This window comes from Pteropus vampyrus, unplaced genomic scaffold, assembly GCF_000151845.1.
Source record: "Pteropus vampyrus isolate Shadow unplaced genomic scaffold, Pvam_2.0 Scaffold73, whole genome shotgun sequence".
Taxonomy (NCBI): domain Eukaryota; kingdom Metazoa; phylum Chordata; class Mammalia; order Chiroptera; family Pteropodidae; genus Pteropus; species Pteropus vampyrus.
In genome coordinates this window covers 4,274,984-4,291,476 of record NW_011888854.1, presented here as the reverse complement: position 1 = coordinate 4,291,476, position 16,493 = coordinate 4,274,984, and the positions used below count along the sequence as shown (strand labels likewise).

Sequence of the window (16,493 nt, the reverse complement as noted above, 5' to 3'; positions counted from 1 at the left end):
TCTTTATTAGAATAGTGTGTTGACAAATGATACTGTGAATGGATAATCTGTAATACTACAAACCACAGATGAGGAAGAATTTTGTATAATAAGTTAGAATCATTCTTTCATCAATATCTCTCGTTAGTAATACATGTAGTGCTTAAAGAGATATATTAACACTTTCAGTCCATTAACGCAGCTTTCAGGACTTTTAAGTGATAGTGAAAAATACAGTAAATAAAACTACACTGGCTCCAAGAGAAAATGGCCCTATAAATGCCTTAGTAGATACAAATACTTTTAACACTAGTCAAAATGATCCTGAGGAAGATATTAGCTTGTAATTAGAGCTATCACAAAGTAAAACTTTTTGACTGCTTTTGATATTCCTTTTTCTTTGTGGCAGAGAATTGTAAGACATTTCTTAGGAAAATGATATACACTTTTGTTATCAGTTGTTTTTTTTCAGTAAGAATTTGTTTTTTTACAGCTATATTGTGATATAATTGACAAATACAAATTATATTATTTAAAGTGTATAATATTCTGATATAATATATATTATGAAAGGATTCTCCCCCTGCCTCTTGCATTAATACTACCATAACTCACATTTTTAGCATTTTTTTTTCTTTTGGCCAGAATATTTAAGTTCTACTCTCTTAACAAATTTTAATTATATAATACAGTGTTATTAACTATAGTCACTGTGTTATACATCAGCCCCTCAGACCTTATTCATCTTATGTCTGAAATTTTGAAACCTTTCAACAACTTCTCCCTATTTCCCCCACCTGCTGCCAGCTACTGGCAGCCACTTTTTCCTCTGTGCTCCTATGAGTCTGACATTTATTTTTAGATTCCACATATATGTAATACCATGCATAATTTGTCTTTCTGCATCTGATTTAAGACAGCTACCTAGCATAATGTCCTCCAGGTTCATCTATGTTGTCACAAATGACAAGATATCTTTCATTTTTAAAGATGAAAAATATTCCTCTGTGTGTGTGTGAGGGGGGGTGTTATTTCCTTTATCCCTTTGTCTGTTGACAGACACTTAGCCTATTTCTACCCCTTAGCTACTGTGAATAATACTACCATGAAGGAACAATACAGAAATCTCTTAAATATAATAACTTCATTTTCTTTGAATATATACCCGGAGGTAGGATTGCTGGGTTACATGGTAGTTCTATGGTTAATTTCTTGAGGAACCTCCCTACTGTTTTCCACAGTGGCTGCGCCAGATGACATTCCCCCCCAACAGCACACAAGTGTCCCCCCTTCTGCCAATACCGCATTTTCTCAAGATTGCTTTGACTCTTTGGGGTCTCTTGTGGTTTCATTCAAATTTCAGAATTTTTTTTCTGTTTCTGCAAAAAGTGCTACTGGAATTTTGATAGGAATCACGTCAAGTCGGTAGTTCACTTTGGATAGTATGAACATTTTAACGGCATTAACTTTTCAATCCATGAAACCGAGACATAAAGAGATTAAGTAACTTGGACACAACTAATAGGTGTCAGAGTGAGAATCTGAACCTCGCCACTACAGTGACAGATTTGCTGGAAAGGGGAATATGCGAAGTCTTGAAAAGATCAGATTTAATGGGAGATTCAGAAAGTGAGATGATACAGTGGAAGATAAACTTTCTTACAATGCAAGGTTTTGACCAAGGAAAAGCTGCTGATCATATAATTGAAAAAGACATAGATATCTTTAAACTGCGAGCATTTAGGGCCATTCATTAAATTGGGAGCGAATGAGTGACACCATGAAGATGACTGGTTCCTTCAGAAAAGTTGCTAAGACCTAAACTAAGTTTGTTTCTTTGATGTGAGGAAGCAACTTTAAGAGGCAACTAACTGACTTTGCTGTAAGTAAACCTGGGTCTGTCTATGACAACTCTCACTCCACCGTACTTCATCTTTAGTTCCATTTCCAGGGAGATGTATAGTAAAAACCCTCAGCTCTTCCTCTTGCGACTCATGCTTTCAATGTGTTAGGCTGACAATCCAATCCCACTGATGTCAAGTCTGTCCTAGTGCTGGTCTACAGTAGAATTAAATATCGGGTAATTGGAAAAGCTGTGATTCAGCCGCAGCCCTGTGGCATAATTTAGAAAAATTTTACAGCTACAATATACTGAAGCTAGACATTGATTTAAATGCTTTACAGGCACTATCCCATTTATTTCTCACAAGAAACTTATATGGTAGATACTACTAGAGACCCATTTTAGAGATGAGAAAATAGACACTTTGGAAGGTTATTTGCCCAAAATCACATAACTAGATATTGGCAGCATCCAGATTAAAGTCTTATAACTATGCTTTATGATAACAAAAAATTTACTTTTTTTTTTTTACAAAACATATTTTCCAAAATGTAATCTGCATATTTTTAATGCAGACACTTGACTGTAGGCTTATTTTAGCACTGGAACATTAATTCCTGGGAATATGAATGTTTTAAATAAAAGTATTTAGCATACGTATAGTTTTTCCATGAAGAAAGATTTGCTTTGATCCCACGAGGATATTTAAAATATAATTTTAATCTGATTATTTGGAATACTTTTCTGCCACTAATCATCTCATTCTTCCCTTTTGAATAAAGTAGAATGCATGCATAACATAGAGAAAAGACATATTTTACAACTAGGAAATATTTTATATTAATTTGTCTAAAAAAGTCAGATTTTACTTCTTTGCCATTTATTAGACTTGTCTTCAAATAAATTTAAAGACATTTGAAGTAAAAAAATTTCACAGTACCTATGTATAATAATGACTCAATAAATATTGCAAATTGATCAATAGATTGCATATGATCAATTAGAGTAAACATTATGGTCAAAGTGATTATCTCAAAAATTCTAGAAATCAGTCAATATTTTTAATTGCATAGGACAAAACTTTACTTATTTGAATGTATCATTATACCTTGGGTTATTCATTGTGCTAGACACTAGGGCTGCAAAGATGAAAAGATAGGAGAATTCTAGAATGCAGCAGGAGATGCAAACCAGCAAATCGTATGACAGGAATACGTTTGAAGTTCAACAGGATGATGTTGAAAGGTGTGCCTGAGTCTCTCATGCAGCAAAGACCATGGAAAACCTCAAGGATGAGGTAATGACTTGCTGAATTCCTACTGAACCTCAAAACCAGGTTGAGAGTAGGAATTTGGCAGAGCCATGTAAGACTGAAGGACATATATGTTTTTTATAGTTGATTAACGTGTGTACGTGGAAAGTTATGTTGGGAGCTGGAACATTGCTGTAGATGGAATAATCACTGCCCAAGACACAGGTCCTAATCTCTGGAACCTACGAATGACACCTCACCCAGCAACAGGGACTCTGCAGATGTGATCGAGCTAAACATTTCAAGATAGAGGAAATTACCCTAGATTATCCTGGTAAGCCTAAATGTGATCACGAGTGTCCATGAGTGTCCTGATGACAGGAAGGCAGAGAGATGTTTGACTGCAAAAGAGGAAAAGGTGATTTGATGATAGAAGCAGAGATTAGAGATGTGTTTTGAATATGGAGAAGGAGCACAAGCAAAGGCGAGGTAATGAATTTCCCTTTCGAAGCCTCCAGAAGGAAGCAGCTAATTTGGCTTTTGTCTGGTGTATCTGATATCAGAATTTGGACCTGTAGAACTGTAAGATAATGCAAGTGTGTCGTTTCATACCAATAAATTTGTGATAATTTGTTACAGCAGAATCAGGAAACTAATACAAGCATGAACCCTTACCCCGAAATGCCTCACTGGAATCACAAAACCTTAACTTCAGCCCTGTGAGGTTATCTTAGGCTCACTCATTAGCATTATAAATTTGATCGATGTTATTGTTCTGATGCCCACCTCTAATACGTATGATCTATTTGCATTAAAGTCACTTTTCTTTGATTCTAGTACAATCTGCAACCCAACTTGGAGTTAAAAATGTGTAACTCCATGCTCAGTGAAAGACCATATAACCCAAATGATTCCTTTGGAAAATCGCCGAATTTATGTATAATAATGTAATTGTTTCTTTCTAAAATTTTAATGAGTCACATGCTTAGATTTGAATTTCAAAAATATAGCTTCAGCATCATATCCAAAAATAAAATAACAGATGAAAAATGGTAGGAAGACCATTTTCCTACCATTTTTTTGAGCAGGACACTAGATTACATATGAGAATAGTAATGCACATAGACATACTCTAAAGGCGTTTTGGATCCAGAATCAACAGTCTCTGATTGGATTATTGGGATGTTGGAGTCAAAGATAATTCTGAAATTTTTAACTTGGTCAAGTGAGTAGCAACTGAGCTACGAAATACATATGTAGGAACAGGTGTACCGTTTTGAATATATTTAGTTTTAGATTTCCGTTGGACATTTTGCAGAGACTGATATTTAAAAATGAAAATGAAATGCAGTTTTGCCCGTGTGCCAATGTGGATCGTGAGGTGAGGGAAGCCACTGTCCTGGAAGGAAAGGAAAGAGTTCTCATTTCAAACTCTTAGGAAACATACACTTTGAAGACTCTGTGTGTAGAAATGAAAGAGGATGAAAATTAAAAAAACTGAAATGGAAAAGCATAAAGCGATGGTGATGTTGAATCCAAAGGAAGAATTTTCTACGGTCTGTCCACTCTTCATATCGGAGCGTGAGAGAGTAAAGGCTAGGTGCATGCGAAGCAGCATTAACGTTCTAGATTAGATCACAACTCATAAATCCATAGATGCTTTCCCCCAAGGTTTGCGTTAATAAGATAAAAAAAAGAAATTAGGATGTCATAGGAATGTGTAGGTTAAAAGAATATGAATTTTCAGCAATCTATAAACGTTCAATATGTCTGCCCTTTTTTACTTTAGGGTATGCTAAATGTTATGTTTTTGTAATGATATTATAGCAAGTGCACATAAACCTGCCCTTCAACTATTATGAGGCTTATTATAATTTAAAAAAATTCTCAGCCATTTGGTTTCATGGTTTCTGGTTAGAGGCTAGGAATTTTTACTCTTTAGAAAATGAAATCAGAAGAGATGAAACTCATTTATATACAGTAGAAACAAGGATCCCAGTTGATCGATGAAATGTGAAGTTTCTGATGCAATCATGAAGAAAAGGACATTTAGAAAGGAAAATGTTTTCTGTTTTCTGAGTACCCTTAACTTTGGGCAGTCACTGTGGTCCTGACTAGTATGATTATTCATCTCTATTTTGATAAAAATATTTTGCCAGACTCAAATTTGAATGAAATCAGAAGGCATTCTAAAATTCCTATTTCTTTACTTCAGATTTCATAGATTCTTTGACTTGATCAACAAGTGACAAAAATTACTTTTTCTTGAGTTTTATTCACATATGAAGTTTCATTTCAATGGATCCTGCTCTGAACTAAAGACAATTTTTCCTACCAACCATAACTCATTCTAACTTGAGCTGTTATAAAAGATAAATCAATGTTAATTAATCTCCCCATGAGTATAAAAATGGGATTTTTCCCACATTTTTAGCATATTATCACCAAACTTCTTATCTCCACGTGTAATAGACTTGTATCACATTTCCAATATTGAATTATGGAGCTCTGAGTAGGCAAACGTTTCTCAACATCATTTCTTCTTCTCACCAATAATTCGGATAATGGTGGCCTTGGGTTCATTTAGGGGTATATGGTGATTCTCTTGGAGACTTTATTAATTTTTCCATCAAGGCCCATATAATGCGCAAATCACTGGTTATATGATTTTGATAAGTGGCTCCTTCCATAAGATATTCAGATACATACTTTACTGATTTAGAAAATGTTGATGGGTCCAAATAGAGTGGGTGATCACTGAAGAGCATCTCTCTTTGGCTTCCAAGAAAGTTTTACAGAGATTCTTGGTTTCCTTTTCTGTCTCACATTCTGGTAAGAAGACACACTCCGAATGGCCATGGGTCTGTCCCTGCCTCTGACAAGGAGGGTGGGCCACTGGTTTGTTGTGACAGCTGTTGTCATCTGGTATTATAAATTCTTTACCTATATGAGGCCACTGGGGAGAAAATATAACCCTTCTATGAACACTTCAAGCTTTCATGTCAAACAGATCTCTTCAAATTCAGGATTCGCCAGTAACCACTCATGTAAATTTTGGGGAAATATTATATTTTGTGAACATCGATTTTGTCATTTGTAAATGGGGTCGGTAGTACTTACACTTAAATAGTTTTGAGGTTTACATAACATAATGAAAATAAAGTGTTTGAAATAGTTAATACAACTCGGCTTAAAATATGAATTGCTTATGATTCATTTGATATGCATAATGTATTTGTAAAGATAATCATATAGTTGGATATTAGAAATAGAAAGTGTTTGGAGGCAAGAGGTTTAATCTCTCAAACCTCTCCCTCCCCGCCCATTTGTGATTCACTTTAAAATAACTAAGACAATGGGAGTTTAAGATATTTATCAGATTCCTAAATTAAGTCTCATGAAACAACAAGGCCCTAAAATAGTAAAATGCCTTATTAAATACAAATTCATCATAATCAGGAGTGTAACAAAATTATGCTCCCACTGTTGAATATTCTAAGCAAGTGATTAAATATTCTTGGCATTAAGTAGTCTATTTAAGGGCTTATGTTTCAAGAAACAAATTTTTCATTTCAATTCTTCCACAAACTACAACTAGGTGACTCATCACTGCTGCCCCTGCTTCTTTATTAATAAAACATTAATTAAAAACGCCTTACCTTACCTAGAGAATAAATTAGTAAAATATAGTAAAAATTTTTTTGAATTTTAGACTTAAGGTTATAAAAAGTAAAGTCTGTGGTATTAATACAGTCTAAAATTGCTGAATTTCAAATTTCATAATTTTTTTTTATTAAAAACCTATTGTGGATAATAGAAAGTATTTCACTAAAACAGTACTGTCATTTTAATATTCAGTGATGGTGTTAACAGACAGCATCACCTAACTACGGTTTCCTGTTCAGGAGAAGGATGAGCATCCTTTTCTTTATTTTTTAGGACTCTTTTTAAAAAGCACTACTCGCAAGTTGAATTTTCTTTTAAGTCTAAAGAAAAAAAATCCTAATGGAAAAGTAAAATCACAACTTCTTGGCCTGAAACCATGTAACATTGTTTTTCAGGCAGGAAAAGAAGAAGAGTGAAAAATGTGATGAACTCTTAATACTATAAGCTTCTCTAACTGAGATGAGGTGGTAATTGCTTTTTATTTTTTTGTAACATCTTCTGGAAATGGTAATGCTTTCAAGTGAGGATCAAAGAGAATGACCTACATACGAAATAGATTGCAACGTGTAGTTACATTTTTCATCCTTTGTAATATGTTTCTTGCATCTATACTTCTAATAGGAAACACAGCATAATGCTCATCATTTTTAAAAATGAGTTGTCACTAAGGTCATATAGAATAGTTGGAAACTGGAAAAAAAAATATGATTTCAACCAATAGATGGATCAGTAGATGGTCAGCTCTTCACACATCACACTTGTACAGTTAAAAGAATCAAGGCCAAAAACTCAGAACTATATATACATTTACATAGTTCTGAATTTTATAAATGTATGTATTATATATGTTTGGATATATATGTGTATATGTATTATGTACATAAATTTCTGAATTTTATATGTATGTACATGGATATATAAAATGCATGTATATCTATGCACACAATATATATCTATTCATACATGCATATATTATCTATTTCTGATGCAGTGTGTGTGTTTGTGTGTGTGTGTCATCAGAAATGGGCAATTCTTCTAGGTTTTTTTTACCCAAAAGATTTATTTAAAACAAAGGATTTCATATAAGGAGACGTGATACAATGATACCGTTCTTGAGCTTATGACAAATGTTTGTTGATGTTTCCCCAGCACTAAATTTGGCCAGTCAGGAAGTGCACCTCTGAATATGTAATTACTGGGAATTTTTCAGAAGGGAAGGTCTCTCTTGTCAACCCATTACAAGGCCATTTGTGCTATCTTAGTGTTATCAGCGTTAATGTTAATGTCATCGGTGTCATATTTCCTAATATACAAACTTTCTGGGAGGGCATTACCTTTAGATATTATTAGCTAACCTAATGCATCAAATATTCTCAATGATGACAGTTAGCAGAAGAGACTGGATTTCTACGGAAAGTTTCAGCATCTAGGAACCGGCAGAGAAGGACTTCACTGGTACCTGGAGAAAGGCAAACCACTTAAGTTGCGAATTTCCCAAGGGCTGTCCTTTTTTAATCCTTCCAACAACAACAACAAAATAATAATAATAACTGACACTATAATGTTTCTTAAAAAGTGATGGTGCTCACCCTCTGATATCATTTGTAAATGTCCTTTATGGCAGAAGGCAAAAGAAAACCTCTTTAGTAATGGCCTGGGCAGGGTGAGTACATTGAAAATAGTCACATTTGTTTTGACTGAAAATGATTCATATCCTCTAAAGATATCCAAAGTGGTGTTCTATGGTTATAGCATCGCCCTTCTTTCAAAAGGTAAAATTAATTTCTTCATAGAGTCTAGATGTAGCCTTCTAGAGCCATTTCAGGAGGCCAGAATGAGCTGATGGATGGCTGCCGACATGCACTTAACAATTCTGGGACAAGCATAAAGAGCTATAAGGATCCAAAAGGAAATAGAAACAGATTAGTCAGTATGCTGGCAATGAAGGGAATTCTTCAATAAAGAGATAGCTGTGTTTTATTTTACATAACAGATTTATCTGTTCCATAGAGATTTTGATATACATTTCTCGAATATCTGTTTATTGAATCTTATTTGTCTTAAAATCATGATAAATTTGATATGTATTTCTATTAAAAGAAATAGTTTCCAATAAATCAACCTCAGCACAACAAACCACTGAAATAACTTAATGAAATGCCTATCCAATAGAAGAATAGTGTTCAAATAACACATTTTATATACAAAATATTGAAAAAAACCTTTCAATTGGAACTAGTCTTAAATTTTAAAGGAAAACTAGCCCCCTCTCAGAACACAACGTCCTGAATCGAAGCTCTTCCGCTTCTGCTAAAACATCTTCCTACTGTTCTCCTACTCCACATGCTGGTCAGTCTTGCCCCAAGGGAAAGTAATACTTTAGACATGAACCAATGAATCGGACTCAACTCAGAAGATGCTAAAAAACATACCGCTTGTCCAAACCAAAAATGCTTAAGCGCATGTGAAAATGCGCTTCACATTTACGAAAATTATCTGTTGAAGAACCTGAAAACTCTGCCTTCAGAGAACACGTAGTGCAGAAGTTCCTTGGTTTATTTATTCTACATAAAAGAGAGAGAGAGAGAAAAAAAAAAATTGAAAGAAAATACCAAAATAAATGCATTAGAATAAAATAAAGGGATGCTCAATAAACGTGGGTTGACTAAATTATTTATTTTTAAATGTTTTAATATCTATGAATTCTTATCTATCTATCTATCTATCTATCTATCTATCTATCTATCTATCTATCTATCTATTTAGGCGAGGTAACCCTTGGTTGACCTCACAGATTGCAAGGACCTTGTCAGCTTCCAATCCCTTATTTTTTTTATTTTTTATGCTTACAGCACCTGGTCTTCCTAGGTGGTCTCCCATCCAAGTACTAACCAGGCCTGACCTTGCTTAGCTTCTGAGATCCGACAGGATCAAGCTTGTTCAGAGTAGCATGGTCATAGACTATGAATTCTATATTATGAACACTCTAAAGAATTTCTACTTGTAATGCATGGTATATATTAATGCTTACTTTAATTAAAATACTATCAATTTTTTTTTTGTGATAAAACCTGACAAGTATAAAGAAGTTTTAGCATTTCTAACGATGCCTTTTGTAGCCATAGGACATTTCTTTCTACCTAGAGGTTCTTATAACTGAAGATCTTTAGTTCGTATGTGGAAAAGAAATTGAATTTTTTAATTGAGATAAGTGTACAGATTTGCTGTTTTGATTTTTTGTTTCATGTTTTCATTTTAGCAGACAGTTGGAATATTTTTTGTATACCATGTTTGCCAAGAAAAAGCACAATATTCTTCATACAGATACTAAAATTCTGTCTAAGGAGCTAGAAATCTGGAACTTCCGTTAGAAAAAGTAGAACCAGGACTATTTATGCAGATAAATAACTCTCTTCAGAAAGGCTTGCACAGATGAAGAAATCACCATTGTGAATTGGGTTCAGGATTTGGAGAAAGATCATGCTTTTGCTGATTCATTTGTATTCCTTCCCTTCAGGAGATAGATCTGGGAAGACAAATCTCATTATCTCTTTTTGGGCCATAACAGATATTTTCACATGCATGGAAATAAAGGTCCTATTTCTCACAGCTGTAGGAAGTCTATTTGCTTTTTGGATTGTGTATTTGGATTCTAAACCACAACATCAGGGCTGAGAGAGATCTTAGATATCATCGAGGTTAACTTTGTTCTACAGAGAGAAAATGGAGCTGCAGAGAGGTCTGACTACACCCCAAATGACTCCAATTTGTACCGGGTACAAACCGCAAACAAAAAATGGGAATTTATATTCAGATGCACCATTTAGAAGTGTCTCTATGTCCTAGTTATTCCTCTGGAAACACTTACTGTGATCCTGAAATTTAATATGATTTTAACTCTGAATCTCGTCTTCTTCCTCCATCTGTTCATTGAGTCAGTGGTCGCAGTTGAAGTGGTTGTGAATGACGAATGATATCGAACGAGCTATTTTTAATTGTGGGATTATAATTCCACAAAATGCTGTAATAACAGCAAGGGGTTTATGTGGCCAACAGAGCCCTCACACATAATGTCTCATAATTCAAAATATGCTTAGTTGTTTTTTGATGTAACACAAGAGTTCAAGAATAAAAATCTTGTCTATTATTTATTCTTCAGTTTCAGATTCATAAAAATCCCTAAAAAGAGGGATTTGCCTCCCACTAAGCCAGCATGACTATGTGTGATGTTAGTCATTTACGATATTCATATTCACCTTTTCAGCATATACAGCTGTGGTCCCCTTAGCAGTGAGAGTTCACAGTTTTCTTTTAAAAAATCATGTGTACATAGAAACTAACTTGAGCCACCTAGATGTATGCTGTATTCTGTATAACCAGAGCTGGAATATGAGAAAGGCTCTTCTTGCTCCATGACCTCCAAAAACTAAGTTTAAAATTTAAAATTAAAGTTTAAAATTAAAATCAGTAGAAAATATTTTATCGAGTATGCGTTAAGTTTACTACTCTATTTCCAAGTTTGGCGGGCTATTTATTGGCTTTACTTAAGAGAGCCCTGGATCCAAAAGAAAGAAAATGCTCATAAAATGTCTAGTATTTTCTTCACTTAACTCTTAATTCCAAAATTTGGAAGACCTAGAGCTGTCACTGATTAGGCCAACCCACGGTTACTCAGTCTTGCTCGCTGACATCGTGGAACAGCCGAGTCTGCTACTAAGCAGCTTCTCAATCAGTCAAGGGCCTGTGACCTCCAGGATCTCGTGTTGAACCCTTCAGCATCCACGCTGATTGACAGAAATAGCACATCAAAGCTCATGCTGTTGCAAAGAACATGTAAGATTGCATTTGTATTCATTATCGCATTATATGTGCATATGTAACTCTTTTCATTACTTTTCGAGAAATTATATTTGAAAATACTATCCTGGGGTTTAAAAGAAAAGTATCTAATTCTTTTCTTTCTATTTTTCTCCTTTCTTTACATGCGTGTCCTAGTATATAAATTACTAATCATTTACTGTTAATATTAATCTAATATAGTTTGCTAAATAATTTATGTACATGCATTTAAGTTTTGTGTCTTGATGATCAAAGCAAAAAGAACTCTAATCTGTAATATGCAGATAGGAGACAAAGTCACCAAGATATTACAATTCTGATCTATCACCATACTTAACAGGAGGGCCCAGTTGAAGCTATAACAAGCTTTTAGTGTCTGTTCCTTCTTTTGATTTTTAATTTAAAGAAATACAGTCTAAAATAAGAAGAAGGCACCAAATGCCAGATTCATTCTTTCTTCCTAAAAACCTATATAGTCTAAGCATTCATAACCTTAAGTAACAATGATGGTCTACAAGACATGCATTTTAAATGTTTCACTTTTAGCCCATTGTTTTAAAGAAAGTATCAGTGTAATGCAGCCAACCGATTTTCTTTTTTTTCCTTGTTGGCTTTGCCCAGCTTCTCCAATCATCTTTTCACATGATGCAATCCTCATTTAACTTTCGTTATTTTCAAAAATAGAAATATATTGAAACAAAGCCTATTTCTTTAACTTTCTTTTTGAAATATTTTTATAGGCTAATCACAGGGTAGTGAGTACGTGCGTGTGTGAGTACATACATACACACACATCCATCATTAATAGATATAGGAAGAACAACAAAGATCATTTTGTTCATCCTTCTAATTTGATATTTAAAAAATGAGCCTCATAGAGATGAAATGAACTGTACATGTGTCTGAAAAACTGTTAGATATATAATTAGAACCCCAGGTTTCAAATGTCCCCTTTCCTAGCGAACGATTGTGAAGATTCCAAAAGCCCATAATTGAAACAGCTGTCAGTCAACCACAATAAATGGAATTATGCCAAAGTCTTTAAAGAACCCTCCTGAGCATTAGAAAATGGTCAGCATGGCCGGCTCTCCACTGAATTATTTCGATATGTTTTTTATATTGGGTAGTATATATATAAACACATCAAGATTTTTTAAGGGTCATCATTAAGCCTTTAATGCTGCAGCACCGTGTAAATTGCATCCAAATGCTAAACCCACCTCCATTCATCCAAGTGACTGCAGGCACTTAACTTGAACTTCTAGAGGTCACGCCGAACAACCTGCTTGCATGCTCAGTATCTGCACCACAGATCACGGGACTCCTGTAGACGGTTCTCCAGGAATGTGATATCTCGCTCCCTTTTGTCTGAATTTATTATGTCTGCCAGTACTGTGCAGAAGCCCATAAAGTAGTAGACAACTACTACATATCTGAGATATGGATGTCTCATGGGGTATCCAGCAGCTGGAATTTCTCTAAAATTTTATTTTGACACAAGACTGTCTCAGTTGCTTGGATCTGGCCTCTGACTTGTGGCTGTCTTTGCAGTCTAGAAAGTATTGCGACTTAGTGAATGAATCGCATGCAAGGGAAGGTTGAAACGGCATTGAATTAAAACAGGATTAATATTAGTGCGAAGGCAGTTGAAGAGAGTGGGGCTATAAAGATCCTTCACGTTTTTCACTTTAACAACCTGTTTTCAAGGATGGCAAGCCAAGCTGATGAACTTGTCTCTAAGCTAAAACCTGGAGAGTGATTACAGATGTCAGACTGGAAATGACATTTATTGGCTCCCTCTGAACATTTTGTCCCTTTAATGGTAAAAGGGTCTAGGGCACAGAGTTGGGATGTCTTAGAGTTGTTTTGTTTTAAATCACAGTGTCTGGATGATTTGTTGATGACATTCTGGGTTTTAAACAAAGCGGAAAATGTCGGGGTTTCCTATTTTATTACAAATTATAAGTACACTCATATCAGAGTATTGAAGAGTAAGGGTATCACATACTTTTTATAAATCTTTGTAGTATTTTAGTATACTGGTAGGTTTGTACATATAGGTATTGTATATTTAATGTTAACAGATCTAAATCAAAATAGTATTAAAAGGATTCAAATGATCAATGATACACTTTTGGGCAAGTCTCTGACATAAGCCTGTTAACTTAAAATCTGTGAGAACGTAAATATCCTGAGACAAAAAGAAGATCATATAATCAGTAGATTTCAGAAGAGTGTCTCATAAAACTTTGACTAAATATATTTTCTGAAGTTGTTTTTTTAGAAACAGTTCCTTACAATGCTTTGAAGTAATGCTCGTTGGAAAAAAATTTATGTTCGATTGAAATTGTATCCTTAGTCCTACCTTTTCCCAAGAGTAGCGCAAAATGGCTTTGATTACCCCCTGCCACCATTTTGTCATTGCTCTTTTTCAAGTTTGATATCTACAGATCCTTCTGGTAAACGTGAGAAGGAGGGAAAAAATAGAAATTGGCGGTTATTTGAGAGGTAATGCCTGACTCAATGGATATCTCTTTTGGAATTCTGAGTTTATACCTCATAGGAAGTCACTAACCTTTAGAATGACCATGTTATTGTGGTAAAGAGATCGTATTTATAACTGCCACCCTGTTACATGTTAACATTGTGTTCTTGCTTAGGCTACTTAACTGCAGCCTCTATTTCCTTATCCGTGAAATAGGGTTTCTCATCATTTCTGGTAGATATTTTGTGAGATCGAATGAAATAATGAATGTATATTTTTAGCAGATTCTTACAAAATATGAGCCTGATGTAAGTCACCAATGAACTATTATTTTTGTTCTAAAACAACTGTGTAAATTCCTATGAATACAGTTATGTATAATATTCTAAAAAAAAATATACACTCTGCTACTGGTTAATTCTACCTGGTTTTTTTTTTGAGAAAAGTTAGATATCTTTCAAGTGAGATTATATGTAAACTACCTTGAACTTACTTTCATTGTTAAAAAGGTAACATTGAACTGAAGGGAATTGTATTTAGATTTTGGTTCTTATCTAAAAGATCAAGGAAATGCATATAAGAATGCCTTTGTTAATTCAGAGAACCTTAGATAGAATGAGGAACTTTGTTAATCAATATAGACTCAAATACTGGTTAAAGTCTTACTCTGTACTACATCTGGAACCACATGAGGTTAATACTGATTCTACTAAAGCCCAGAGGACTTCCAGTTACTTGTTACTGAGTTATTACTCATCACTCAGCTATTACATGTGAAGTGAGATTTCAACTAAGTTTAGAACTCACGTATCCCAGTTGCTATGGCTGCATTACAAAGCACCCCAAAACTTCAGTGGCTCTGCACAATGCTTGGCTTTGCTTTCGTCAAGATCTGTGTACCAAAAATCGAGGTGTCCGATTACCTCTTGCACAACTCAGTCATGTAAATTGAGTAGAGTTATATTGTAGCCTCTTTTTTTACATGTGAAGTATAGGGCATACTTTTTAAGAAAAATATTCCTTACTTGTCTCAGCAACATCAACAATTGTTCTCAAGAGGCTCACACTAGGCATATATTTAGACAGCTTTCTGTGGACTCGTGAAAGTAGAGGTCGTTTACATTAATGCACAATATCAAATAATGGTTGGTTCAAGTAGAATATTGTTAAATTGAAAATCAAAGAATTCTGGATGTGGTTCCATAGTGTAGCGGTTAGCACATCTGCTTTACACACAGAAGGTCCTGGGTTCACACTCCAATGGAACCACAGTCCATGGTCTATGGCTATGCCACCCTGAACAAACCTGATGTCTGATCTTGGAAGTTAAGCGGGGTCAGGCCTGGTTAGTACTTGGATGGGAGACCACCTAGGAAGACTAGGTGCTGTAAGCATAAATAACAACAACAACAAAAATGAAGAATTCAAAAAATTATGTTTTGTAAATTGTTCAATAGATACAATCTCTGCATTTATAGCATCTAGAAAATATTTCTCAGAAAGAACAGGCAAAAAGAGCAAAGTCAAGAGTCAATATAGATGCATGTAATAGCATTTGGTCCCACCTGTGCTTTACTCTGCAGACAGTTTCAGTAGATGTCCCTTCTCTTCAAAGGACCCCTAGCTCTTAACTCTTCCTATACTCTCTCTCCTTCTAATGCTTACGTTTGCAGGGCTGGGAAGCCAGTCACTCCTCCGGCCCCACGATGCCACACACACTCATAGCAGGACACCTGGGAAGGCGCCAACCCACTGATCCCCTTTTTAATCCCACGTCATTGTTTCAAAGCAACTATTTCCTGATAATCATTAGAAAAAAGTACGTTGGGTAAAATATATCGTAAACCTCACTCCTTAAGACAGTGAAAGCGAAGAAAGCAAGCTGATAATGACATCCACAAAAACTGAATGATATATTTTAATCCTTCAGGTTATACTCACAGTTTGCCATAGCAGTTTCTTAACTCAAAAAATGGATATCATCAATGACAGCATTTTAAAACTCCCAGTTATGTTTGCACTTTGCAAGTATATTTTCTTAACCCATAAAGTGGACTAAATCAGGATTTTTTTACCAGGCTGAAATTTTTTTTTATGTAATAGTTGCTACTTTCTTTTTTTTCTTTATGATAGAAAGTTTTCCAGGGCAATATGATGGAGAAGTCACAGAAGTGCAAGCCACTTTACTATTTTAAAATAAATATAATAAACAAAAGGGAGGAGGAAGAGTACCAGCCTCAAGGCTAAAGCATGCGCTCACGGCAGCAGGACTGACGGACCGATTAGCCAACGGCGTGGTTCCCATTGTCCCCAGGGTGTCCCACGTTGGGTGCCTCCACGCGATGTACATGTAACATGCTGTTTCCAGACATACCTTGTCAGCAGTAGGATGTATGGGAGTGATCCACCATGGATGTGTAGTGGACACC

The 16,493-nt window shown here is 35.0% G+C and overlaps 1 pseudogene; it reads right to left on the bottom strand.

The window, feature by feature from the left end:
• Positions 1 to 9,583: 9,583 nt before the first annotated feature.
• On the bottom strand, positions 9,584 to 9,702 carry LOC111741115 (annotated as a pseudogene).
• Positions 9,703 to 16,493: the final 6,791 nt, after the last annotated feature.